Below are 27,918 nucleotides of genomic sequence, written 5' to 3'. Positions count from 1 at the left end.
CCAGTTAAAACACATTTTGTTTTGTTTTGTTATTCTAGACACAGTTTCTCTATGTAACAGCCCTGACTGTCCTGGAACTAACTGCCTTGGTAAACCAGGCTAGCCCTCAAACTTGCTCACACAGATCGATTCACCAATTCACCGGCCTTTGCCTCCTGAGTGTTAGGATTAAAGGTATGTGCCATTGTGCCCAGCTAATAGATAACTTAACATTAGCGCTTGTGCCATTTGTGATTTCTCTGTTCAGCTAACACTACAACTGATATCTGACAGAATATTTTTAATGGAACCAGAAACTACCCAATAAACAACTGCCCTTTTCTCCTTCCCTGGAAGCCACTACTCTGCTTTCTGTGAGTGGATGTGATGGCCCCCAGTACTTCTGATTGGTGAGGTCATGAAGCATTCACATCTGTGAATTAGCATATTTCCAGTTGTCATTGTTTTGGGGCTGTTTGTTTGTTTGTTTGTTTGTTTTTGAGACAGGATCTCTATGTAGTCCTGGCTGGCTCCTGTTACATAAACCAAGCTGGCCTCTAACTTTCAGCAATCATCTAGCTGCCTCTGAAATATTGGTACTAAAACTGTGCACCACCAACCCAGCTTTTTGTTTAAAGGCACAATTAATTAATTAATTAATTATTTGTGTGTGTGTGTGTGTGTGTGTGTGTGTGTGTGTGTGGTGTGGGTGTGTGCAAGCTGTGGCATCTGTGGAGGAAGAAGACAATTCATAAGAGACAGTTCTCTTCTTTTACCATGTAGGTCCCAGGTATCAAGTCTGATCAGTTTCGGCCATTGGTATCTTTTTTTTTTTAAAGGTTTATTTATTATCATATGTAAGTACACTGTAGCTGTCTTCAGACACACCAGAAGAGGGCATCAGATCTCTTTAAGATGGTTGTAAGCCACCATGTGGTTGCTGGGATTTGAACTCCTGACCTTCAGAAGAGCAGTCAGTGCTCTTAACTGCTGAGCCATCTCACCAGCCCCCAGGCCATTGGTATCTTTATCTTTGAGCTTTTTGGTACCTGAGTTGGTTTCTTTGTTGTTGTTGTTTTTATTTGTTGTTTGTTTTTTGAGACAGGGTTTCTCTGTGTAGCCCTGGCTGTCCTGGAACTCACTCTGTTGACCAGGCTGGCCTTGAACTCAGAAATCCACCTGCCTCTGCCTCCCAAGTGCTGGGATCTAAAGGCATGTGCTACCACTGCCTGGCTGATGCCCTAGTTTTGTTTTCTGATACAAGGTCTTACTATATAGCCCGGGATCAATCCCATTCAAACTTGTTTGTCAACACAGGCTGACTGGACTTGCAATCCTGCCTCCTCAACTGGGACAGAAGACACGCACCACCACACCCATTTTAAGCGTAAGGTGTTTAAGGTTCATCCGCATTGTAGCCTGTGTCAGGGTTGATTCATTTTCAAGATGAATAGTATTTTAGTCTATGTATATCTCACAGTTAAGTCATCCAGTTGTCTGTTTATAAACACACATCGAGTGTTTACGGGCTCAGTGCTGGGCTGAGTAAACAGCTCTGTGGGTAAAAACCACTTGTGCAAGCCTACAGGACTGTGTTTGATTCCCTACAACCTATTTACAAAGCCAGATATGGTGCAATGCATCTCTAATCCCATTACTCCTAAGGTGAAGCTTGAGGGCCAGCAAGTCTGGACTGTCTAGCTCAGCAGCCAGAGCAAGAGAGAAAGTCTACCTCAAAACAAAGTGGGAAGAAAGAACTGACTTCTGAAATGTCCTCTGACCCTCACAGGTACACTGCGGCACATGTGTGTGACACACACACACATATATACATATGCACACACATACACACACACACACACTAAGTCTTTTTAAATGTAGGTTGTTTCTATCATTTAGCTATTATGAATATTTTCCATATTCTGTGTATCCTTAACGATTACGCTTCTTTGGTAATATCGTTACTATCTCAGCCAGGGCAGTTGAAATGCAAGGTTTGCTGCGTCTAATCCCTACTCCAGGCCACTTCCCAAACACTTTGACTACAAAAACAGGCGCAGAATTCTGCCTTGGGAGAGCATGACAGGTGTGTGCAGAGACACGAGAGAGAGAGAGAGAGAGAGAGAGAGAGAGAGAGAGAGAGAGAGAGATGCCTTAGAGCACAGAGCCCAAGAGAAATTCAGTCAAGACTGGCTGTGGTGATCAAAGAGTTAAAGAATGAAGATTATATCTCAGATATCCAAAGGAGATTTTGCCCAGATGTGTCAACAACTGTCACTCATCTGAACAAAGCCTGCCACCAGAAAAGCCAGTTTGGCAGCTTAGAAGGAGAGGAGAGAAGTCAAAGCTTTAGGCCTGAACACTGCAAACTCATCCGGTCAGGACCCGCTCACAGTTGGAACTTTCTTGTTTCCGTTTTTGTTTGTTCTGTTTCTCTGCTAATCTCTGCTTTGCTGTAAGTAACTTCTGAAATTACTCTGAGCATCACAGATGCATAAGTCATTCTGGAAGCCACAGTTGAAGTCTTTCACCAGCCTTTGAAAAGGCTTGTCTGGGTGTGCGAGGCAGGGAACTGCCAAATGTGCGTGTCTCATGTGTTAACTCACCCACAAGGCATTTCACGGATTGGTAGCATGCTTTCATTTTTAAAAGAAAAAAAACTTTCCATTTCTTTTTATTTTTTCCCTGTATTTCTGTTAGAAATGATAGTGTGGCCTGGAGGTGGTGGCACACGCCTTTAATCCCAGCACTTGGGAGGCAGAGGTAGGTGGATTTCTGAGTTCAAGGCCAGCCTGGTCTACAGAATGAGTTCCAGGACAGCCAGGGGGCTACACAGAGAAACCCTGTCTTGAAGAAACAACAACAACAAAAAACCCAAAAAAAACAAAAACAAAAAAACAAAAAAAAAAAAAAAGAAAGAAAGAAAAGAAAAGAAAAGTTAGTGTGTGTTTGTGTGTGTGTGTGTGTGTGTGTGTGTGTGTGTATGTGTTGTGTAAAACCTTGGATAACACTGCACAGATGCTGTCCACCTAGTGTTTTTTGACACGGGGTCTCTTATGAACCTAAATCTCATCAAGAAGGCTGGGCTAGCTGGCCACTGATCCCTGGAAACCCCCTGTGTCTGACCCTGAGCCTGGATCAAGGGTCACACGCACAGGCCACCACATGTGGGTCCTGGAGATCAAACTCAGGTCTTCAGGCTTACGTAACCAGCATTTTTCCATCTGACCTATCTCCCCAGGACCCCAGAACCCCTATATCCAACTATTAGATTTTTTTTTTTTTAGATATGTTCTTGATGTGTAAACTCTGACTGGCCTAGAACTTGCTATGCCACCATGCCCAGCCCCGAAGTTAGATATCCACATTCTTCTCCTCCCTGCTACCTTTTTCATCGTGAAAGTGATTTTTGCTATGTGTGCCAGGCTGGCCTCCAGCTCATAGTAATCCTTCTGCCTCAGCCTTGTTGGTGCTAGGATTACTTGCATCATCTTACCTAGGATGTACCTGAGTGGTAGATTATTTATCTGGCATGTACAAGTCATAAATTTTATACACACACACATGAAATCAACGTCTGTGAGTCTGAAGTATTGGCCCACTCTTGTAATCTCAGCACCCTGGAGCCAAACTTTAAGGCCAACCTGTGCTACATAATGAATTCCAGGGTAGCTTGAGCTACATGGTAGTAAGACCCTGTATCAAATAAACAAACCAAAACCAAACTTCTAAGTGTAAAATAAAAATTTGGCACCATTTTATTTATTTTAAATAAGGCCTTAAATAAATTCCTTATTTAAATAAGGAATAGAGTCATTGTCTCAAAAAGTACACACACACACACACACACACACACACACACACACACAGCCCTAAGAAGAGAGAGACCACAAGTATCAACTCAGAAAGGGGGAAGACCGATTCCAGAGATATTAAAAGCTAATCACAGGCTTGGTACCCACTGGCTGTGGGAACCGTGGAGACAGTAGCGTGTCTAAGGTCAGGGACAAATCACTAGGTGGTTCGTGATGACTAAGACAAGACAGGCAAGCAAGGATCAGGGCTGGGGACGATAATGTGGCACCTTCAGGGGAGTATGTCTGCTCGGCCAGTCCAGAGCTCAGGAGCTGTCTATGCAGGAGTGACTGCACCGTAATTACAGGTCTGGCAGGAGTTGAGGCTGCAGAGAGAACACAGAATGGGGATGATCAGTGCAGTAAATCTCACCTGCAGGTCCCGGGCCTCTCACCTCACCTCACGCCAGGGCTGAACTGGTCTTGTCTATGGTTTTGACTACAGAGGACTATCCACATCTAAAAAGCAAAGCAAATCGAGTACTTTTAAAAAGATATGGAACCAGGCAGTGGAGGCACACACCTGTAATCCCAGCACTCAGGGGGCAGAGGCAGACAGATGTCTGTGAGTTTGAAGCCAGCCAGGTTTACAGAGCAAGTTCCAGGACAACCAGGGCCACACAGAGAAACCCTGTATCCAAATCCTGCTCCCCACAAAAGAAGATGGTTGGGGAAGCTGAAAGATGGTGCATGAGTTAGGAGCACACGTTGCTCTCCAGAGGACCAAGTTCAGGCCCAGTGCCTACATAGTGGCTCACAACTGTCTGTATGTCCCGGTCCTTGAGATACGATGCCCTCTTTTGACTTTCGAGGGCACCAGGAATACATGGGGTGCTCATACATACACATAGGAGAGCATTCGTGTGCAAAAAATATAAGATGACACAGTTTGAGTATCTATAAAAGTTAAAATGTGGGGTAGTGAGAAGAAGGTACTGGGATGGCTGACCTGGTGGCGTTCAGAGGAGTAATTTATAAAGAGGAAGGTTTTTCATGCGTCTTTTCCACTAGAAACAGCCAGACTGGCATGCTCCCTCTTGGGAGTTTGCTCCTTAGTTGAGAGTTATTGATCTGAAAGCCCTTTTAACAAGCAGTATTGTTGGGTTCTGATGAATCTCAGATGGCTACTGTACCTCCATGCACACTCTTCAACAGTGAGGCCCGGTGAAAGTCCTGGCCCATTTGGACCTCAGGACTAGAGCTTCCAATTCTTGGAAACATGGAGATTTTAAAAAAAATCTACTTCTTCCTTGAGAATTTCATGCATGTATATAATAGATTCTGGACACACACACACACACATTTTCTCATCTTCTTCCACCATCCTCCAAGTCCCCATCCCACTGTCTTACCTTTGTCTTTTTCTTTTGTGATCCTTTGGGTTTAACCAGGGCCTCTCCAGTGGGCATGGGCGTGGACCACGCATTAAGGCATGAGTCACTAATCAGTGACTCATCACTGAAGACAATAACTTTCTCCCTAGCAGCCTTCGGTTGCCAGCAGCTCCCCTGGGTGAGGCTGAGAACCTTGAGCCTTCCCTTGTCTGAACATTTGTAGGGTCGGCCTTGTGCAGGACCCATGCATACAACCACAGTTACTACAAGTTCTTGAGTGACATAGCTATATCATGCCCATAAAAAGGCACATTACAACGCTTCCCCATCCTCCTAACCTTACCGTGTATTCCTCCGTCTCTTCTAAGTCTTCCCTCAGCCTTGGAAGGAGTAACGTGGAGACCACACGTTAAGACTGAACACTCAAGAGTCAGTGTTTTCGGCACAATGACCAACCACGTGTCTCGGCATTACCTGCTATTCAATGCGAAGAGGAGTGTCTTTGCTGAAAGCTGAGGACAGTCTATGTCTGGACATCGTGTCCATTCAATAAAACCAAAACTTAGGCTCACACCTGGGGTCTTTAATCTCCCCAGACCAGGGGAGACAGTACGGGGCATGAAGAGAGGGCCTCAGATTCAATCAAAGATCAATTGGCTACACTCATAGTAGTCATTCCAGAACACACCTTTTGCCTGGCAAGTTGGCATTGTAACATGCAAGATCCAAAGTTGAGAAAGCCTTTTTCTCCTCCAGCAGCCTATAAAACAGCTCCTAAGAAGGCTAGTTAGCTAGGAAGAAGCTCGCTCCTCAGTTCCAATATGATTTCTCTGTTCTCTACAACCAGGGTGCGTGAAGTCTCCAGCAATAGAGTCTTGACACCCAGTCCTTTGGGCAACCAAGGGCATTGGCTAATGTGTGTGCACATTATATATATGTTATATTATACACACACACACACACACACACACACACACACACATATTGTTTTGGTGGGGGGATCTTAAGGCGGTGTTCTACACCTGACAGATTTTTGTTTAATAACCTAAAGCTTCTGGGATCATTACCTACATGGTGTATCTGTTCTTCTAAAATTAGGATCATGATTTTTGTTTTTATTTTATTCTAGGGGTCTCACTATATAGCCTTCCGGCTTCAACCCCTCGATCCCACAAGCTGACCTCAGACTCCCAGAGCTCTGCCTGCCTTTGCCTCCAGTGCTAGAATTAGAAGAGTGTGACCCCATATTTGGCCTTAGTTTTTATTTTTATGTACTCACTTGAGGGAGAAGTACACAGGCCATCATGAATGTGTAGAGATTAAAGAAGAACTTCTAAACAATTATTTTCTTCCACCCTATCGGTCCTAGGTTCAAACCCAAAGGTGTCAGGCTCCACGGCAAATGTCCTTACCTGTTGAGCCATTACACAAGCCCCAAAACAAAGGTTTTGATATTTCCCCTCAATAGAACTGCTTCACAGAAGGAAAGCGAAGTTGAAAGTTTATCTACCACTTACAAGCTGTGAGTTCGTGCTGGCACGCTCTAGGTAACTGAATTACAAGGTAGCGATGCACTCATAGACCAAGAAATTAGCAGCACGCCTGGAGAGACAGCTTCATGGGTAAAGCACCTGCCAGCCACTGTGGGGGCCTGGATTCAGATTCCCAGAATCCATACAAGATCTGGGCAGACAGGCAGCCACTTGTAAACTCAGCGTTCAGGAAGCAGAGACAGAGAGGGGGATCCCCAGAGCAAACTGGTTAGCTTAGAATTAGCAAGCACAAACCGGGCGGTGGTGGCGCACGCCTGTAATCCCAGCACTCTGGGAGGCAGAGGCAGGCAGATTTTTGAGTTCGAGGCCAGCCTGGTCTACAGAGTGAGTTCCAGGACAGCCAGGGCTATACAGAGAAACCCTGTCTCGAAAAAACCAAATCCAAAAAAAACAAAACAAAACAAAAAAAATGAGGAAACCCTGCCCTACTAAATAAAGTAGAGAATGATCACAGAAACCTTGGGCCTTGCACGTGCACACATGTGTGCACCCCCACCCCCATACACACAAGGAAGAAAGAGAAGTTAACAGGGAAGATACTGCTCTGACAGAGGCAAAGTTGAAAACGCAATCCAGACATGGCAAGGACTTGCAGAGAGATTTGGACTCTCTCCTTCCGGAAGAGATTGACAGCAAATTAGCAATGTTACTTGACATGTTTGTTTGTTTGTTATTTGTTTTTTGTTTTTTTGTTTTTTTGTGTTTTTTTTGGATTTTGTTTTTTCTGAGACAGTGTTTCTCTGTATAGCCCTGGCTGTCCTGGAACTCACTCTGCAGACCAGGCTGGCCTCGAACTCAGAAATCTGCCTGCCTCTGCCTCCCAGAGTGCTGGGATTACAGGCGTGCACCACTACCACCCAGCTTGGTTTTGTTTTTTTGAGACAGGGTTTCTCTGTGTAGCCCTGGCTGTCCTGGAACTCACTCTGTAGAGCAGGCTCTGCCTCCCAAGTGCTGGGATTAAAGGCGGGTGCTACCACTGCCTGGCTTGTTATTTGTTTTTTTAAGACAGGGTTTCCCTGTTTAGCCCTGGCTATCCTGGAACTCTCTCTGAAGACCAAAACCCAGAGATCCTGACTGCCTCTGCCTCCTGAATGCTGGCATTAAAGGCATGTGCCACTACCACCTAGCTGATTTTAATTTTTGCTATTGTGTTGTTTTGCTTTTGAGACAGTCTCATGTAGACCAGGTTAGCCTGGAACTCACTATGTAACTCGGGCTGGCCTTGGCTCCTTTGCCAGCCTCCTTTGTAGTATGTTTACCAAACCAAACACAAGCTAATGGTTCGAAGGGTGATACAGTAGGATGAGGACCTCTTTAGAAGAGCTCACTAATGCTGCTAGACTTTTGTTACGCCCTTCTAGCTTGAAGCCGGCCAGCTATTGGACTTGATTTACTGTCTGTCATCTGGTTTGAGTTTTGTTGCTGCTTCTACCACTAAGGTTTTTGCTTCTACCACTAAACACGATTCTTGAAGCACATGAATAATACAGACATTAGGATTTTCAGTTGACGATCTTGGCTTCTGGAAAGTGGCCACCTGTGAGGAGAGTTTTCACTGTAACACTAGACAGCCATAGTGTAACGAGATTAAGAGGAAGGTGGGTAATCATGATGTCATTTCATGTATCTGTACGTGATGGATTGTTCTGAATCCACACTGTCAAAGACTTTAGATTTTAAAAATATGCATAAAAGAATGGGGCTTTTCCATGCCAGCCCTCGTTCTGAATAATGACACAGAGACCTTTATATGTATTAAAAGCTTCACACACTATATCTGGGCAGATACTCAGCTCTTCTAACCTGACAGTGCTGGCTGACCTACGACCCAGACACATGGCCCACTGCCCGCCATCTTTCTCTCACCCAGGTTACCTCCTTCCCCATCCACGCCCAATGGCTACTCCCTCCTTCACCACCTGAGACCCTTTCTCACTTTCTCTGGGCCAGGAAGTCCCACCTTTTCTTTTCCTGCCCAGCGATAGGTTGTTCAGCTCTCCATTTAACCAATCAGAAGGTGATGGAGAACAATGTCTCCCCAAATACTGAGTCTTACTCAGGGTAAAAAGTCCCGACTGGGCACATAAATCGGCATTTGATGCACAGTGGACCAAAACACCCTCCACCAACACACTAATTTCTGGGTCCTTATTTAAATTTGGGAAGGTGATATTAGCATAACACTTGGTATTTTAAGGTAGCAAATGTTATTTAGACTACTGAACCCATATATAGTCTCCTGAGTGTGGTAAGCAACGTGCAACCAGGATGTGGTCATTTATCGTTAATCCTTTCTTTTATTGGGAAAAAAAACACCTTGGTTTTATTTTTTCCTCAAAGCTAAATGATATATTTGTTTTTGATAACTTGTGTTTATTCATTGCTATATATTACATATATTATATATGAATATAACAATTTTAAAATAATAGGTCTTGCCTTAGCTAGCCTGGAACTCAATATATAGGCCAGGGTGGCTTCAAGCCAGAAGCAATCATTCTGCCTTTACCTCCCAAGTCCTGGGGTTACAGACGTACACCACAGCGCCCAACTTCTTAACTGCAGTATTGTGACAGTGCGTGTGTGTGTGTGTGTGTGTGTGTGTGTGTGTGTGTGTGTGTGTGTTTGTGTGTGTGTGCGCGCGTGCGCGTGTGTGCACTCGCACATGCACTTGCACACGCCTGTATTTATGCACCTGTCATGTATGTGGAGGTCAAAGGTTAATCCCTGGTATTGCTTCTGAAGAGCAATACACCTTGTTTTTTGAGACAGAATCTCCCAGTGGGGTCTGGCTCTCACCAAGCCAGGCTGGCTGGCCAGCAAACCCTCAGGATCCATCTGTCTCCAAATCCCCAGCATTGGGATTAAAAGTGTTCACAACTCATTAGGCATCTTCAGGGGTTACTGGGGATCACACTTAGGCCCCCACACTTGCATGGCCAGCACTTCCTGAGCTATCTCTCCAGCCTCTAAAAATACAGTTTTAAAATATGTTAAAGAATCAATAGCTGCCCAGTGGCGGTTCACGCCTTTAATCTAGTGCTTGGGAGGCAGAGATGGGTGGATCTCTGGGTTTGAATCCAGCCTGGTCTACAAGGAGAATTCTAGGACAGCCAGGGCTGTTACACAGAGAAACCTTGTCTCGAAAAACAAGCAAACAAAAATAATTTTTTTTATTCGGCTAGGTCTCATGTAGCCCTGGTTGCTATCAAGTTCACCATGTGGCCAAGGATGACTTTGAGTTAGTAACACACACCCTCTCACACACACACACACACACACACACACCACCAACCTTCTGAGTGTTGGGACTACTGGTATGCACTGTCATTCTAAGTGTTGAGATTGCAAGTATGCACCGTTATACCCAGTTTGTGTGGTGCTGGAGATTAAATCCAGGGCTTCATATAGTCTGAGCAAGCACTTTTAAATGAGTCAGATTTCCAGTGCCAGCCAGTTCTTATTTTTATAACTGTAAACTTTTTTTTTAAAAAACTATCTTTCTTTAGTGAAATAATATCCCCCCCAAAATAGACAAAAAAAAAGAAAAGAAAAAAGAAAAATAAAGTGCTGCCAAATGAGTTTATTGAAGTGGACTTTTCCTTCCTTAATGGTATGCTTGTTTTAAAAATATTACCCTGAGCATCCGGAGCGGTGGCACAGTACAGCTTTCAAGAGTGCTCACTGCTTCTGCAGAGGACCATGCTCAGTTCCCAGCATTGGCTGGTAGCTTACAACCAACCTAACTCCAGTGCCCAAGGAGCTGAAACCTTCTCCTGGTCTTCACAGACAGCAGATATGCACATGGCACACAAATACACAGTCACACGGAACACTCTCAAACATAAGGTAAAATAAATAAATATTTTTAATTACAGAGAGATGGCTAACTTTTTAATCACAACTTCATCTAGACTTCTGCTTGATGCGTGAGGTACCTCTGTGGTTGCTGTGGCAACGCATCTGCCAGAGGCAGCGAGGGGAGGAAGGCTTTGAGGGAAAACAGTGATGGGGGTGGTGGGGGGGGCAGAAGCACAAGGCCAGAGTCACATTGTGCCCACAGTCAGGAAGCCCAGGGGACAAAGCCTGGCACTCGGCCTGCCTTCTCCCTTTCCATTCCTGTTCAGCCTAGCGCCTCAGTTTATGGGATGGCGAGAGCTACGTTCAAGGTGGATATTTCCCCTTCGGTCAAGAACCTCAGACAGAAGTGTGTCTCCTCGAATCTAAATCCAGTCAAGTTGACACTGAAGACTGGCTATCATATTTAGGGAATGTGTAGCTTACTAATGCCTTGCTTGTGAACCAAACATATTAAAGGACACAAAGTTTTTTTTTTTTTTGGTTTTTCGAGACAGGGTTTCTTTGTGTAGCCCTGGCTGTCTTGGAACTCACTCTGTAGACCAGGCTGGCCTCGAACTCAGAAATCCGCCTGCCTCTGCCTCCCAAGTGCCAGGATTACAGGCGTGTGCCACCACGCCCAGCAGGACACAAAGTTTTAATCATGAAAAACATGAAGCAGTGATTTGCACAGGTTTCTACACAAGCTGTTCTTGTATGCATACAGTGCAAATACTTCTATTAGGAGTACTACTCCCAAGCTGGGCAGTGGTGGCGCACGCCTGTAATCCCAGCACTCTGGGAGGCAGAGGCAGGCGGATTTCTGAGTTCGAGGCCAGCCTGGTCTACAGAGTGAGTTCCAGGACAGCCAGGGCTATACAGAGAAACCCTGTCTCCAAAAAAACCAAAACAAGCAAACAAACAAAAAAAAAAGAAGTACCACTCCCACTCTTTCTCTCAGGCCTGTAGTGCCAGCAAAATGGGCAAATATTGCCATCTCTGTACTACCAGGAATCTCCTCAGTCACCAATGATGAGGAATGTTAAACAGTTGGGCGCAGCCCTGAAGGCCAATCCTTCTGGAGGTACCACTCACGCAAAGGGGATTGTGCCAGAAAAAGGAGGGGCTGAAGCCAAGAAGCCAAATTCTGCTATCAGGAAGTGTGTGTCAGGAAGTGTGTGTCAGGAAGTGTGATCAGGAAGTGTGTGTCAGGAAGTGTGATCAGGAAGTGTATGTCAGGAAGTGTGATCAGGAAGTGTGTGTCAGGAAGTGTGTGTCAGGAAGTGTGTGTCAGGAAGTGTGATCAGGAGGTGTGTGTCAGGAAGTGTGATCAGGAGGTGTGTGTCAGGAAGTATGATCAGGAAGTGTGTGTCAGGAAGTGTGTGTCAGGAAGTGTGATCAGGAAGTGTGTGTCAGGAAGTGTGTGTCAGGAAGTGTGTGTCAGGGTGCAGGCCATTAAGAACTGCAAGAAAGCCATAGCATTAATGCCTAGTGATGGCGGCTGCAACCTCATGGAGGAAAACAATGAGGCTCTGGTCACTGGATTTGGTTGAAGAGGTCATGCTGCAGGTGCTATTCCTGGAGTCCATGCTAAGGTGGTGACAGTGGCCACTGTGTCTCTTTTGGCCCTATACAAAGGCAAGAAGGAAAGACCAAGATCATAAGATTTGACAATGGAAATAAATTTTCATATTCTGAAAAAGAAGAGGAAGAAGGAAGAGGAGGAGGAGGAGGGGGAGGAGGGGGAGGAGGGGGGAGGAGGGAGGAGGAGAACGACCTTTGTCAGCCCAGCCCTTGGAATAGCTCATTCTCTCGTGAACAAGGCTGCAGGGACTAGAAAGGAAGACATAGCAGAGAGGCAGAGAGAGACCTTGGCTTGGATTTGAAGACAGTGTGAACTGGCCTTCATGGTCCCACGGAGAAATCTGGGTTCCAGGACCCTTGGAGCCTAGAGACAGTAAGCCGCTTTGGTCCTTCTTCAAGGGTAGATAGACCACAAGGAGGAAGAAGATACTAGGAAAAGAGAGAGGACTATCTTTCCAGGAACAGCTATGTGTTTCCAATTTCAGCTACTAGAGGGCAGAATTGCAGCACTAGTAATGGTAAAATGTTTCCAGCCCTGAAGAAGCTGGCGGCCAAATTAGGCACACATCCAGAGGGTTTTTTTTTTTTCTTTTAAAAAAAAAAAAAAAAAAAGGTAAGGTGCAGGCCAGGAAAGGTACAGAAAACGAGGGCAGGGCGGGGCAGGACTGGTGGGTGGAACCAGGGTGTGACCAGGGCAGGAACGCACTGCTGAGGTGGCACCTAACAACTGCGGATGGGATTCAGGGGGGACCCCCTGGTCCTGGCGTCGGCTCAGTTGAGTGTATAAGGTGTGGCCACCACAAACAAGGATCTCAGGGCCTGGAAGCTCGGTCTCCTGGCAGAGCTGGGGGAGGGGGGTCCACCCAGGGAAGACAGTCTCCAAGGGACACTCCCAGGAAAGTTGGAGGGGACCCAGAAGCAAGTGCAGGCAGAGTGTGGGGGTGGCCCCAAGAAGCAAGGGATGACTTCTCAAGGGAGTGGTGAAGAATTCTCCTCAGTCAGTAAGCTGATAATTAAAATCCTATCAACCTGCTTCTTCCTAATCCCAAAGCTCTGATCCCAGATCCAAATCAAGAGTCGAGAAAGACAAAGTCCCCTGGGCACCCGTCCCGTCGCCTAGAGTATCGGGTGAATTAGCCAGAAACACTAATTGACATCATCATGCACAGTGAATGTGTACAATGAAAAGGGGTTTTAATTTATAAAAAGAACACATCTTAATTGAAACTAAGCATGATTGCACAGGACAGCAATCTCTGATATTCAGGAAGCTGAGTATTAGTTCAAGGCTTACCTGAGCTATACAGTGAGTTCAAAGCCAGCCTGGGCAACTTACTTAGAACCAGTCTCAAAATGAAAAACTCAAAGAGAGCAAAGAACATAGCTGTGTGGCTAATACTTGCCTAGCATGTGTGAGGCCCTAGGTTTGAGATCCAGCGCCATTTTAAGGGGGAGAGGGCAAGGTAGGACAATTAGCCAAGTATGGCAGTAGAAACCTGTAATCCTAGCTCTTGGGAGAAAACTTAAGATTCTTCAAGGCTCCATCAGCATTTGAAGTCATCTGGGCTATCTGAAACCCGGTCTCAAAATTCGTTCCATCTCCCAGAATCGTGGAGCGGGGAGGTTTAAAAGCTAATTGAGCACATGGTTTATGGAGCTAGAGTGCCATCTGGGCTAACTGGAATAGCAACACATGATAAACAAACATATAAATAAAATGTGCAGACTGAGAGAGAAAAGAGGAGGAGGGAGCTGAGCAGGTGGGTGGGTCCCTAGGACAGGTGGTGGCAAGGAATCCCTCCCCTCACTCCGGGATGATGTTTGGCCCAAGGCTAAGGAGCACGTGGTGCAAAGACCTGTGGGGGAATCTTGTGAGCACGGGAGAGCGAGAAAGCACTGTGCATTCCAGGAAGCCTTGTGGGCCAAGAGGTGAGTGCTGTGATTGAGGGGAGGTCGGGGTGGGGCGGGGTGGGGGTGGAGGTGGGGGGAAGCCTTGCCGCCTAGGGGGGGAGCATGATGCACTCCCGTTAGGGCTTCAGTATTTATTACTTAGGCTTTGTAGGCTCTGAAATAAAGAGTTGGGTTTTATTCTATCACAAAGCAGAGCCCATAAGAGATTTTAATAAAGACACCGGTTTGAATTTACTTTTATATAACATTGGGATCAAATTTAGTTTCAAACATGCCAGAACCCCCAGCCCCCAAATTCACATCCTCTTTGTCCCCTCACATTTTAAATAGTGTTCACGGTGTCTCAAGTCTGTAATCCCAGCACTCAGAAAGCTGAGGCAGAAGGATCAGAGTTCTAGGCCAGCCAAAGTTATATAAAGCAACCCTGTGTAAAAAAGCAAAACAGGAACTGGTAAGATGGCTCAGGGGGCAAAGGTACTAGCTGGTCAGATGATTTGTGCTCAATGCTGGGGATCCAGATGTGGGAGGGAGAGAACTGACCCCCACAAATTATCCCTTGACCTCAACACACACGCCATGACACAAAGATACCACTTATATACATGTAGGCACACGGGACAACATATAAATAAATATCAACAAATAGTGACCAGCGGGATAGTAACTCTAAGGAGGCAAGAATGGGAGCCAAGCAGGATGACACACACCTTTAATCTCAGCTCGAGGAAGGCAGAGGTAAGTTGTTCTTTGTGAGTTCAAGGTCAGCCTGGTCTACATAAGAGAGTTCCAGAATAGGGGCTGGAGAGATGGCTCAGCAGTTAAGAGTACTGACTGTACTTCAGAAGGTCCTGAGTTCAAATCCCAGCAACCACATGATGGCTTACAACTATCTGTAATGGGATCTGACACCTCTTCTGATGTGTCTGAAGACAGTGTAGTCATAATAATGAATAAATCTTTGGACCGGAGTGAGTGGACTGGAGTGAGCAGAGGTCCTGAGTTCAATTCCCAGCAACGACATGATTGTTCACAATGTATGGGTATTCCCAGCATAATATGATTGTTCTGTGACATATGTGTATGCATGTGTGTCTCAGGACAACTTTCTTTTTTTTTTTTTTTTTTTTTTTTGAATTTGGTTTTTTTTGAGACAGGGTTTCTCTGTATAGCCCTGGCTGTCCTGGAACTCACTCTGTAGACCAGGCTGGCCTCGAACTCAGAAATTCGCCTGCCTCTGCCTCCCAGAGTGCTGGGATTACAGGCATACGCCACCACCGCCCAGCTCAGGACAACTTTCTACATGTCAGTATCTAGACGTACAGACTTTTCCACATGACCATAGTGTATAGATCTAAACACTCACTGAAGTGATGCCACATTTTGAATAGTGCATTTTATTAATAACCTCATTATAAAAATGTTGCTGATTGGGAAAACTACATAGGTGCAGAGAATTTCTCAGTATAATTTCTTGGAACTTTGTATGAAACCATAATCATCTCAATACAACTTTCCATGAAAATACCGAAGGGTCAGGTTGTGTTGCTGGTGGCTGGGTCTTGCCTGTTGTATCCCCAAGTGTCACAGAGGAAGATGCAATCTGAACCTTAGGACCCCCAGTCTGACTCACTGAATTCTGACCAGGCTGGGGAGTGGGCATCTCTAAGCCTTACCCTGGGAGCTATAAAGACAGAAAAGTGCATCTCTCAGAATAGACTTTCTAAAGTGCTTCCATCTTAAAAGCCAGGATGGCCTAAACTCCACAGAACACTGAAACTTTGTTTTTTATTTTTTTAAAACAGGGTTGGTGTGTGTGTGTGTGTGTGTGTGTGTGTGTGTGTGTAACCCTGGCTGTCCTGGAACTCACTCTGTAAACCAGGCTAGCCTCGATCTGAGAGATCCACCTGCTTCTGCCTCCCGAGTGGTGGAACTAAAGGCTTGTGCCACCACTGCCTGACAGACATTTTGACTTGTCTGAGTCTGATACATCCTCTCTGAGTTTCCCTTGACTCCTGGGCTCAGATACTCACAGGGATGGTGGTAAGGGGAGGAGGTGCGAGAGGTGGCTCAGAGGTTAAGAGCTCTGACTGCTCCTTTAGAGGACTGAGTTCTGTTCCCAGCACCTACACTGGGTGCTCACAACTGCCTGGATCTCCAGCTCCAGAGGATCTGACTCACCTCTGGACTCTGAGGGCACCTGCTCGAGCACACACTTTTTTTTTTTAATAGTAAGAGAGGAGGAAACTGTCATTGAGCTTTGAATTTGTGGAGTGAAGCCGTAGGTCGGTGTTGCTGGAAGGAGTGATGATGTTCTTTCTCCAAGTGATGATGTGCGTGTGGCAGAGCCAGAGGTAAGGCTGGCCCTCACCCAGCCGCCTGGTAGCGCAGCCTTCACTCCACGGCCCAGGCTCCGCCCTTCTGTCCTATCACGCTTCTGCCTCATTTCTTTTCACTCACTTTTCATCTTCTTGATACATCTTTCTATAACTATGGTCTCATTTTAATTAAAATAAAATGTTCAAAATCACACACACACACACACACACACACACACACACACAAAACAACTAGCAAGGAAATCTTGAAAGCCCTAAGACACACATACTGGTGTTTAGTCCAGTTTTTCCTTGTAAGACTCAATGGCCTCTGTGTAAGACTGCGACTCCTGTGGTGAGTGCTGCATTGTGTAGCATGGCTTAGTTGCTGGTTGGAAAGCCTGACTTGTCTGCGCCCCCTTCCTATGCGCCACTAGGCCTACAGTGTCTGTCTCCTCCCTGTTTCAGGGCCCCAGGCCTTAGCACAACTGACTCCACAATGGAAAGTCCATTCAGGCTGCAAAACTCAGCACGTAGACAGCACCCCTGCCTAACCTAAAACAAAGACCTGCTCCATCCAGTTTCATAGTTCTGGGTAATTCTCTAAATGCACTAACCTTCTATAGTTCTGTTTTTGGCTAACTGTTCTTGTTAACTGAAGTATGTCAACCCAAGGCACTGTTTTTGTGCTTGAACGTTCACCCTGAGAAAGGGTGAAGGAGCTACACTGGGATTCTAAATACCCAGTGTAGTTGCCTTCAAGCTAACAAAGACTTTCTGTTGGCTTAAACCCATGTCTGAGCAGTCTTTTTTTTTTTTTTTTTAGATTTATTTATTATTATATATAAGTACACTGTAGCTGTCTTTAGACAGACACACCAGAAGAGGGCATCAGATCTTGTTACAGATGGTTGTGAGCCACCATGTGGTTGCTGGGATTTGAACTCAGGACCTTTGGAAGAGAAGTCAGTGCTCTTACCCGCTGAGCCATCTCTCCAGCCCCTGAGCAGTCTTCTTTAATGGATACCTCACAGCACTCACCTGTAATACAAAAGAGAGCCACAATTCTGTCTGAAGCCACTTTCAGTTTTATTCTTTTTAAAAATGTATTTATAATATGTAAATACATTGTAGCTGTCTTCAGACACCAGAAGAGGGCATCAGATCTTATTACAGATGGTTGGAAGCCACCATGTGGTTTCTGGGATTTGAACTCAGAACCGTTGGAAGAACAGTCAGTGCTCTTAACTCTTGAGCCATCTCTGCAGCCCCCACTTTCGGTTTTGTCTGAGTCTAGGAAAACATGCCTTCCTAGCAAATAGTGGTGGAATAATAGGTAATCTAGATCAAACAGCAGAGCTTGGGGGTGTGTGGGAGGCACTTCATTTAGACTCTTTTTGAAGGCATGGTGGGAGGGTTTGTTGTTGTTGTTGTTGTTTGGTTTTGGGCTTTTTGTTTTGTTTTGTTTTTTTGGAGACAGTGTTTCTCTGGGTAGCCATAGCTGTCCTGGAACTTGACGCCCTCAAACTCATATAGATCTGCCTGCCTCTGCCTCCCAAGTGCTGGAATTCAAGGTATGCACCACCCCCACCTGGCCAGGCTTAGTGCTCTTAGTAAGTGTGATCTAGGAGATTATGAGCACAGCATACGCCGCTCAAAGACTATGCAGCCAAACATGTAATCACTTGTGGATATGACCTGTGAGTAACAGCAAGAGTGGAGGTGGCTCAGCAGAAGAGGAGGGGACAGAATCAGGAGAGAAGAGAAGGAGGGACTTGGCAGAATGACTGTCAGTGGGAAAGGAGGAGATTCGTTTCATACACCCAGCAAGGTACACACAAGGAGAGGTGACTCAAACAGCACAAGGAGAGTGGAAACAGCCACAGAGGCATGTTGCCTGATACAAGAAGACTAAGTTAAACCCTCTGTGTTTACCGTTTGTCTAAGATAGATTGACAGAAAGAATACCCACCACTGAAGTATCCTCTGGCAGCAGAAACCACACTGCAGGCCCATGGGGAGTCACAACTTCCCTGCCGCTTCCAGGACAGGCACTGAAGTGGCAGCATGGGTCTCACTGCTGTGCAAATGCCTTGGCTGGAGTGAAAAGGGTCTGAAGTTACCTGCACCCCTTGGCTATAGGACACTGGAACCCAAGGTCCTAGAATTTCTCCATGAATCTCCTGCCACCGGGAGGGAAAGGCTGAGGGCTGGAACCAGCAGGAAGAGGAGCGTGTCTTGCAGGGAGATACTTCACACCGCCTGAGTACTCGGTATATCAGTTACCTTTCTTTTGCTGTGATAAGACATGAAGGAAGACAACTCACTTAAGGAAGGGAGAGCTTCCTTTGGCTTACAATTCCAGAGAGCTTACCCTGTCAGGGAACCAAGGTAACAGGCAGCAGGACCATGATGCTAAGACCACAGCTTCTACTGTAATCACAAAGCAGAGAGTGAACTAAATGTGAGACAGTCTAGGAACTCTCAAGGAACCCCACCCAGTGTCATACTTCTGATACCAAGGTCGCTCCTCCTTAGAGTTCCAATGGCACCCCAAGCAGCATGACCTGAGCTTATGAGGATATTTTCTTTTCTTTTCTTTTTTTAAAGATTTATTTTTTATATGTAAGTACACTGTAGCTGTCTTCAGACACACCAGAAGAGGCCATCAGATCTCTTTATGGATGGTTGTGAGCCACCATGTGGTTGTTGGGATTTGAACTCAGGACCTTCAGAAGAGCAGTTAGTGCTCTTAACCCCTGAGCCATCTCTCCAGCCCTCGAGGACATTTTCATTCCAACCGCCAGAACACTTTTCAGAAGAGGCCAAAACAGACACAACAATGGACAAAATGGTGGCTAGGATGATAATTATGCTTGCCCTTTGTTTAAACATAAACCTTGGACAGGATTTTAAAGATGGATTGGGGGTGGGGTCCAGGGGTGACCCACTGGACCCCTTTATCTGTTCCTTTTCTGAGTGTGGCAACACTGAATGAACGTCATCTCTCTGCTTTTCCCATTACATGTGTCTTTAATTGTCCTCTTAATGACTGGTGGCTGAGTCTGCCTTGTTAGGGCTGGCAGGGCCCAGACTTTGACCTTAACAATTCTGGAAACAAGGTACCGGACAAGTGGGTCTTTGCTGTGCTGTTTTCTTCCTCTTTTGGCCTTTCCCTTTACACCTTAGTAACAGGTCATGGGCATGACAGGCAATAAACAAGTGACTATTCAGGGGAAAGTGCTCGAGAATGTCTGTGTGAGCTTACTGGCTTCCGGAAGCATCTCTGTGCTGCACAGAGACGTTGGGGAAGGTAGCAAGAAGCAAGGAGGGCTGGCGACTCTTTGGATTTTACATTTTTTCCCATTTAAAACAAACAAACAAATAACAGGACAGTGCTGGACATAGGAGACCATGCCTAGAATCACAGTACTTGGGAACTGAGTCAAAAGGACCATGCCTTGAGTTTGGAGCCAACTTGTGCTACACAGTGAACTCCAAATCAGCATGGGCTGAGTTTTAGGTATCCCAGACTAGAGTGTGAGATCTTGCCTCAAAAAGAAAAGGTTGCCCAACCCAAATCCTCAACCTCTCTGCCTTCTCATTGGCTGGAGGGTGAGCTGGAACAGCTCTAGTGTTTCTTTGGCCTTTCTAGTGACGAACCCCAGAAGCTAATAGGGGCTACTAATCATCCATCAATTCATTGGGATCAAACATTTTAGGACTTGAGAGATTCCAGGGTCTTTATGAGCTATTTGTTGGGATTCAAAGACCAAATTAATATACATCACATATTTTTCTCACACTATCCCAGGGGCTCAGCAGGAAGCTAGCAACCTGCACTCCCAGACAGAAGTGGGAGAGCAACTATAAGATCCAGGGGAGGGGAGGAGTCGGATGGGTGAGCTGTGACTGCTGGGCTGTACTCTTGGACCCAGGGTGGCTGTAATGACATGCGCAAGCTCCACACATCACTCGGCCCATCAACACCTTATCACGCAGGGGAGAGGTCGTGGGGCCCGGCCCCACCTGAGGACTTACACACCTTTGACAGTTGATGGCAGTGGGAGAGACATTTCTCAGTGGCGTACCTACTGGTAAGGTGCTTGTGCACTGGGAACAAGCCCTCACTCACACGTCTGTGAACAACTGTGCTGACAGTCCTTAGGACACACACACACACAGGACAGGAATGTAGAAGTGTGGGCAGCTGGGAAGAGGTAAGAGATTAGCAGGAATGGGGGCAGGTAACCGCTCATGGGGGAAAAATATGATCGAGATACATGACGTACATATATGCAAATGTCATAATGAAGCCCATTAGTTTGTATAATAAAAATATTCTAAAAGGAATTACAAGGCTTTGTTCTTTCTGTAACACATTGAATAGAAAGAATGAAAGACAAGGAAAAACACCTAGCATTAATCAGGATTCTACCTAGTGTGGCCCAGAAGGAAATTTCCAAGGGTGAATAGGATCATAGGCAGAGAAAATAGTACATTTGGGTACATGTGGGATTTAAGCTAGAGTTGTAATTATTGTTAATATTTATTTATTTCATTTTTTAAAGATTTATTTTATTGTATATAAGTACACTGTAGCTGTCTTCAGACACACCAGAAGAGGGGATGAGATTTCATTACGGATAGCTGTGAGCCACCATGTGGTTGCTGGGATTTGAACTCAGGACATTCAGAAGAACAGTCAGTTTTCTTGACCGCTGAGCCATCTCTCCAGTCCCTACTTATTTCATTTTATGTGTATGAGTTACCTGTATGTATGTATGTACATATTTATGAATTTCCATCATGTGCATGCCTGGTGCCTGCTATTATTAAAAGAGTGTGTCCTCAGATCCCCTGGGACCATAGTTACAGATAGTTGTGAACTATGCTGTGGGTGCTGAGTCAAACCTGGGTCTTCTGCCAGACCAACATGTGCTTTCTATTTGTGTCTGTGTGTGTGTTCGTGAGACATGGTCTTCCTGTGGAGGTCAAAGGACAATCTCTGGGAATCAGCTCTCTCCTTCTGCTGTGCGGGGTCCAGGAAAGAGACGTAGGTTATCAGGCTTGGTGGGCACTATGTCATCCAGAACACCTGTTTTTAAAGAAAAATGTATTGTTATTTTTATTAATATTTATGTGTCTGGTATGAGATGCTATGGGCCTACAGAGGCCAGAAAAAGAATTCCCCTGGAGCAGGAGGACAGGTGATTATAAACTACCCACCCTGGTTCTGGGACTCGAACTCAGGTCCTTGGGAAGACTAGCAAGCCCTCTTAACTGCTGAACAATTTCTCCATCTTGCTAAGGTCACCTTGTCAGTGGGTGGTAAAATCAGGACTGAAGTCAAGGCTGAAGATCGGGCTGAGTGGCGCACACTCCTAAACCCTAGCACTCAGAAGGCTGAGGCAGGAGGATGGAGAGTTTGAGGCCCGGTTGAAGTACATAGAAAGACACAATCAATTATAACTGAATAAACAAATCGGTAAAACGAGGAGAGAAGCCCAGGCTCTGAACTAGGGCTGGGACAGGAGGCCTGCATCAAAGACCAGGCTCCAGAGCTCATAAACAAGCGAAGTTCAGTTAGCACCGGGATAGAGGCGGTGAGAAAGGGGACGGAAGGAGATGGGCCTTTAAATGAAAGCTTCTAAGAAAGTCTTGCCAAAAGACAGAACAGTCTGTTCCCTCAAAACCCAAGAGAAGGAAGAACCGCTGCATGTGGGGCGCCGTGGAAGGAGGGCTCAAGGCCCAGCTGTGTGACTTAAACCTCTTCGGTTTCCAGGCCATGCTGGCAGCTCGTGAGGCCCTCAGTCTGGAAGCGTGCTAGACCGAAAGATGGACTGGGAAATCAGGTTTTTGATGGTTTGAGGGTGCTGTGCAGTGGCAGAACCCAAGGTCCTAGGTTGCTCTCCAACGCTGCAAAAACAAAAAGGAAGGGAAGGAGACGTGTGGGCGAGCATGGGCAACTGCGTGCAGAAGTCAGGAGCGCGTCTGCCTCCTCCTCCCATAGCCGATAATAAAGGTATGTGTTGTGTAACAGTTTCTTCCGAGATTGAAACAAACCATCCTGCAGGGACACTCCTCCAACAGGAAGGTAAACAACTCGATATAGATTCAGGAAATCCCCAAAACTAACCAGACTCACTATGCCCCGCCCTCCAGGGTTAGCAATAAGAAGACCTGCGTCCCTCAGAAACTAGCCTACCAGGTCGGAGCTGCCAAGAAAACTCTCACACAAGCTAAGCTGCAGAAAGCAACCAGAGGCTTGGAAGAGGGTTAGACCGAGCAAGGCAGCTCTGTGACCTGCTGAGCTGACGCAGGCTTCGCAGTGTGCTCCAGGTTCCCAGCCTTTGGGAGCAGAGATGCTGGGCTGGGGTTAGATGAGATACAGCTGTCCGAGTCATTTCTGCCCCTGTAAGTAACCCCTCACCCATACTCTTGTAAGCAACCGCAATAAAACTCATGGTTCACCACGTCGGACTTGGGTGGTATTGCTGTTTGCTCTTTGGTGCACTCCTTATCTGGGTGAGTAGTTGTATCTGTTGCATCTCTCCGAGTAATACACACGACACTATGTATTACAAAGTGTATGTTGGCACACAACAGACAGCTGATTTTTCAAGTGTGTGCGTGCCTGTGTGCGTGAGGGTGTGAACTTTAATTCTTCGCTTCTCAAATGTAGATTCTGAGTTCTGAAATCTAGAGCAGGATTTCATTCTTGTTTATGTATCAGTGGTCCAGGCATTTTGCAGGTTAAGCTGGCTTTAGAAAACTTCATTCACAGAGAGGTGATCCTTGGAATGAATGACAAGTTCCGCTGTAGCCAGCTGTGTGCGGCTGCCCTGGTTATCGGGAACTATGCACTGTGCTACTGATGGTCTGCGGCTCGACTTCAGTTCCCATTACCTGTGCACTTCCAAGTCTCATGGAAGCCTGTTTTCTCACCCCCATCTGCTGGCTCCTTCACTCTGCTCCCTGATGGTTGCCTGCCTATAAAATCCATAGTGCATGCGGTATCAGTTGGTCCAAAGTTTTTAAAGAGAACCTAGCAGTTCTCTGATGCATTATGAGTTACACAGAGACAGCTGCTCTCTAAGAAGTCAGAACTTCCTGTCTGGGAAGGAGTGATAGGAAAAGCAGCCTCTTCACAGCCTTGGCAGGGGCTCCGAGCAGGCTTTGTTTGCTAGGTGTGTGGACACGCAGGAGGCACTTCAAACTCAGCATGAGTGAGGACAGTGCCTGCTTCCATCATTTTAATAGATATGAGTATTTAAAGTATTGCACATGAAACCTTCGTGTGTGTGTGTGTGTGTGTGAGGCTGGGGATTGCACCTGTTTGCCAAGGGCTTTACTACTACACTGCACTCCTACTACCCCAAATCCTTGATTAGCACTATTCAAATGCAAGGGGTGTTCTCAAAAAATTTTCAGGGCAATTTCCTGAACATTGGTGCTAAATCAAATAGACATGCCTCACCTAACAAGGGACACTATAACATCTGTCAAGAGCTTGGGACACTATAACATCTGTCAAGCGCATGGGACACTATAACATCTGTCAAGCGCATGGGACACTATGACATCTGTCAAGAGCATAGATTATTTATTTACAGACACAGCCAGCACTGGGCACAAACCTGAGGCAGAGTTAAGTACTGAATTAACAAAGGAAGAAATCTGGGTAGCTAGATGCAAATAGGAGGTTTCTGGCTTTATTGTTTACTATTCATTCATTTATTCATTCATTCATTCTCTCTCTGAAGGGGAGCATTCCACGGAACATGTGTGGCAATCAGAGGAAAACTAACACAGTTCTCTCCTTTTTGTTGTTTTTCTAGATAGGTTTCTCTATGTAGCCCTGTCCTGATTTCACTATGTAGACCAGGCTGGCCTCAAACTCAGACCTACCTGCCCTTCAAAGGTGTGGCTAGTCTTCCATGTGAAACCCAGAGATGAAACTCAGGGTTTCCGGCTTGGTGCTTTTATTTGCTTGGCCACATCACTGGCCCAGACTGGAGAAGCCAGGAAAGCAGAGCAGAGCAGCCACCTGAACAGCGCACACCATCCTTTGTATGCCAGAAACATGGGCGAACAGATCTGTCTTTCTACACCATCAGAACTTACCGTATGACAATAACTTCACAATCTATTCAGCTCTGTTGGCTGCAGTTTGTTTCGTAGCCTCTGTCTCCCTTGATGGCTGGCCACTGGCAATCACAGTGTCTTTTATTCCAGTCTTAATTACTAATATTAACTCAGAAGCTGTACATTATACTTCCCATAAACATACCTATGCAGGTAACAGGATGGCAGAGAAAGGGTTAAAAGCTTCATGAAGTCAGAGTGCTTGTCCTGAAGTTGGAGGCAGGAGCTGGGACAGACAGATGCAAGGAAGTCTTTAGCTGACCAGAGACTTGCTGTTCGGGTGTGAGATGTCAGGTGTAGGCCTGGGTCAGCTAGAAGAGTCCTCCTTAGAGGAGAAACTGGGTTGGAGCTGGAGCACGGGAACAGAGGTAGGGCTCTAGGGGAGGACCAAGTGTCAGGGTGCCTGCTGCAATGCAGTCTTAGGGTGCTCCTTTTCTATGCTGCCAGGTAAGGGCCGACGTGGGGTGTGACGGGCAAGTTTGTGTCAGGCATTTCTCATGACTCGATAGATTTGCAGGGGCCATTCTTCCCTGGCACAACTCAGTGCGTGCCTCCTGGTGTGCAGAGGGCTGCTGGCTTGTGTAAGCACGATACGGAGTCATCATTTCTTGGCACTTATACTCAAAATGGAGTAACTCAGGTTGCAGCGGTTGCCTCATAAAGTGGAGTCATGCAAGGCCAGACAGCCTGAGAGCTGTTCTTCCCCACCGCGTGAGAGTGACCCAGAGGAGCCCTGCCTGTTCTCATGTGGTAACTACTACAGACTTCGTATGTATGTGTGCACATGTACAGACTGGCAAGATGGCTTCTTGGGTAAAGGCATTTGTTGCCAAGCCTGATTATCTGAGTTCGGTCCCTGTGACCTGCATGAGGGGGTGGGGAGAACTGTCCCAAAAGCTGTCCTCTGACTCCAGACTGTGGCACAAATACAAATAAATATAACAAATTCTTAAGCGACTTCTTATTCTTGTTAGATAGGTCTGATAGCTTTTGACTGAATAAATGAAGGAGACAGAAAAATAAAAGAGAAAGACAGAAGTGGCATTTTTGTCTGAATGTAATTTTAGCTCAACTCCATTGGTTAAATTTCGCCGATCAGTATCAGTGAAGGCATCCCACACTCCTACTTCCTCTTCTGCTACTCAGAGGATGGATGGATGGATGGATGGATGGATGGATGGATGGATGGATGGATGGACAGATGGATGGCTGCTGGGGCCCAGCGCTGTGACTCTCTGAGCTTCTGCCCAGTCATAGCCTCTGCAAGAAATAATCATCCTTCCCAACTGCCTGTTAGTTGTTTAACTCTTTCAGAGATTACATCAGTGCATTAATTACCGGTTGGTTATCATGTTTTGTTTGTTTTTGCAGCTGGGGGAGGCTTGAACTCAAGACAGCTCACATGCAAATAAGCGCTCTACTGTGGAATCACATCTACACCTTCATCAGGTTTACTGCAGGGCCTGACTATACATAACAAGTAAAGATGAAGGGAGCACAGTCTTATTTTACTAGGGCAGGAGTATGGGAAACAGTTTTGACACTATGCAACAGGTTCTGGGTTTGAGGTCAGCTTTATCGACACATTGTTTACACATGATAAAATGTATCCTTTTCATGCACTGTTCAGTGGTCTTTAGTATATCACAGAGTCTAAAAATCAACTTTACTATCTAATTCTAGAACATTCCATCACCCCCTAAAGAAACCTGGGATCCAATGAGTAGATGTTTTCTGCTCTTTGCTCTTTTCTTCTAAGCCCATGGTAAGACTTACTTACTTTTTGTCTCTATGAATATTCTTGCTTGGTAGTAGTGGCAGCCCACAACTTTAATCCCAGCACTTGGGAGGCACAGGCAGGCAGATCTCTGTGAGTTTGAGGCTAGCCTGGTCTACAGAGTGAGTTCTAGGACAGCCAATGCTACACAGAGAAACCCGTCTTGAAAAACTAGATAAAACAAATCTAATTCTCAGCATTTCATACACATGATAAATAGCTGCTCAAGTTGGCATATTTCATATTTTCAAAATTGATGTGTGATAGAATGTATCAGTACTGCATTAACTTAGCAAAGTCCTTTCCCTTTCCCCAGTGCTGGGGATCAAACCTAGGGCCCCTGAACATACACATGTTCTGGGCAGGCGCTCCACCAACAGGACTTCCAGCCTCTGTCACTACTTTTCTGCAGCTGAGAATACTCCATCGTAGGGAGGACCCATCTTAACAGCTCCTTAGCTACAGAGCATCTGGGCTGTTTGTGTGAGTGTTGTTGCTGTGAAGATCTGTACACAAACTCTCCATAGACTTGTATGTTTATGGTTCTATTTCTTTCCCTCCCTTCCTCTCCCTCCTTTTTCTTTCTTTCTTTTTTGTTTTGAGACAGGGTTTCTCTGTGTAGCCCTGGCTGTTCTGTAACTCAATCTGCAGACCAGGCTGGCTTCAAACTTAGAAATTCACCTACCTCTGCCTCCAAAGTGCTGGGATTAAAGGCGTGCGCCACCACTGCCTGCCCTCCCTCCCTCCCTTTTTTCCTTCTTTCTTACTATTTTGCCATGGCTAGCCCAGAACTCTCTATGCAGACTAGGCTAAACTCAAACTCGCCGTGCATCTCCTACTTCAGCCGTGTGGGATTATAGGCAACTATCAACTGTGCCATCTGTTTCCATGTTTCTTTGGTATGTACCTGGGAGCACAGCTGCCAGACCGTATGTTTATTCTATGGTTAACCCTTTGAAAAGCTGTCAGAGTGTTTCCCAGTGTGGCTATACTGCTGAACAACCCTTTCAACAATGTATAAGGGTTTCAATAGTCTTCACATTTACTGCTTGCCTCTTAGCTAACCTAATGTGTTTAAACAGTACTTGTTTTGTGATTTGGATTTCCATAATGACTAACAACACCAAGCATTTTCATGTGCTTATTGTCTAGATGCACACACACTCACACATATCAACAGCAGCATACCAGCCTCTCAAGTACTGGGATTACAAGGTGTGTGCTACTATTCCCTGGTTCATATACATTTCTCCCCAAAACACTCCCTGACCCGTTTTTCTTCTTCACATGCCAGGGACTATACCCAATACCTCTTTCACAAGGCAAGGTCTCTCCCACTGTGGTCATCCCCCTGCCCCCAGCCCATTTGCATACATTTTGTACAAAAATAAATTTACTGATGCCAGTTGTACGGTACATGCCTATGATACCATCATTCAAGGGAATGAGGCTTGAGAGTATAAGGCTAGCCTGGGCTACATAGTGAGATCTCATCTCAAAAATAAAAGGAACAGGAAGGTGGAGGAGGGAGCGGAAAGAGTTTTCTTTGTATTTCCGGGGCTGTGTTGTGGGGATATAGAGAAGAGAGGGCTAGACAGGCAAACCCGATGAACACATCTGCACAGT

Source organism: Apodemus sylvaticus, chromosome 3 (genome assembly GCF_947179515.1).
Source record: "Apodemus sylvaticus chromosome 3, mApoSyl1.1, whole genome shotgun sequence".
Lineage (NCBI taxonomy): Eukaryota > Metazoa > Chordata > Mammalia > Rodentia > Muridae > Apodemus > Apodemus sylvaticus.
The sequence above is the reverse complement of the archived record's forward strand: the minus strand, read 5'-3'. Positions refer to the sequence as shown.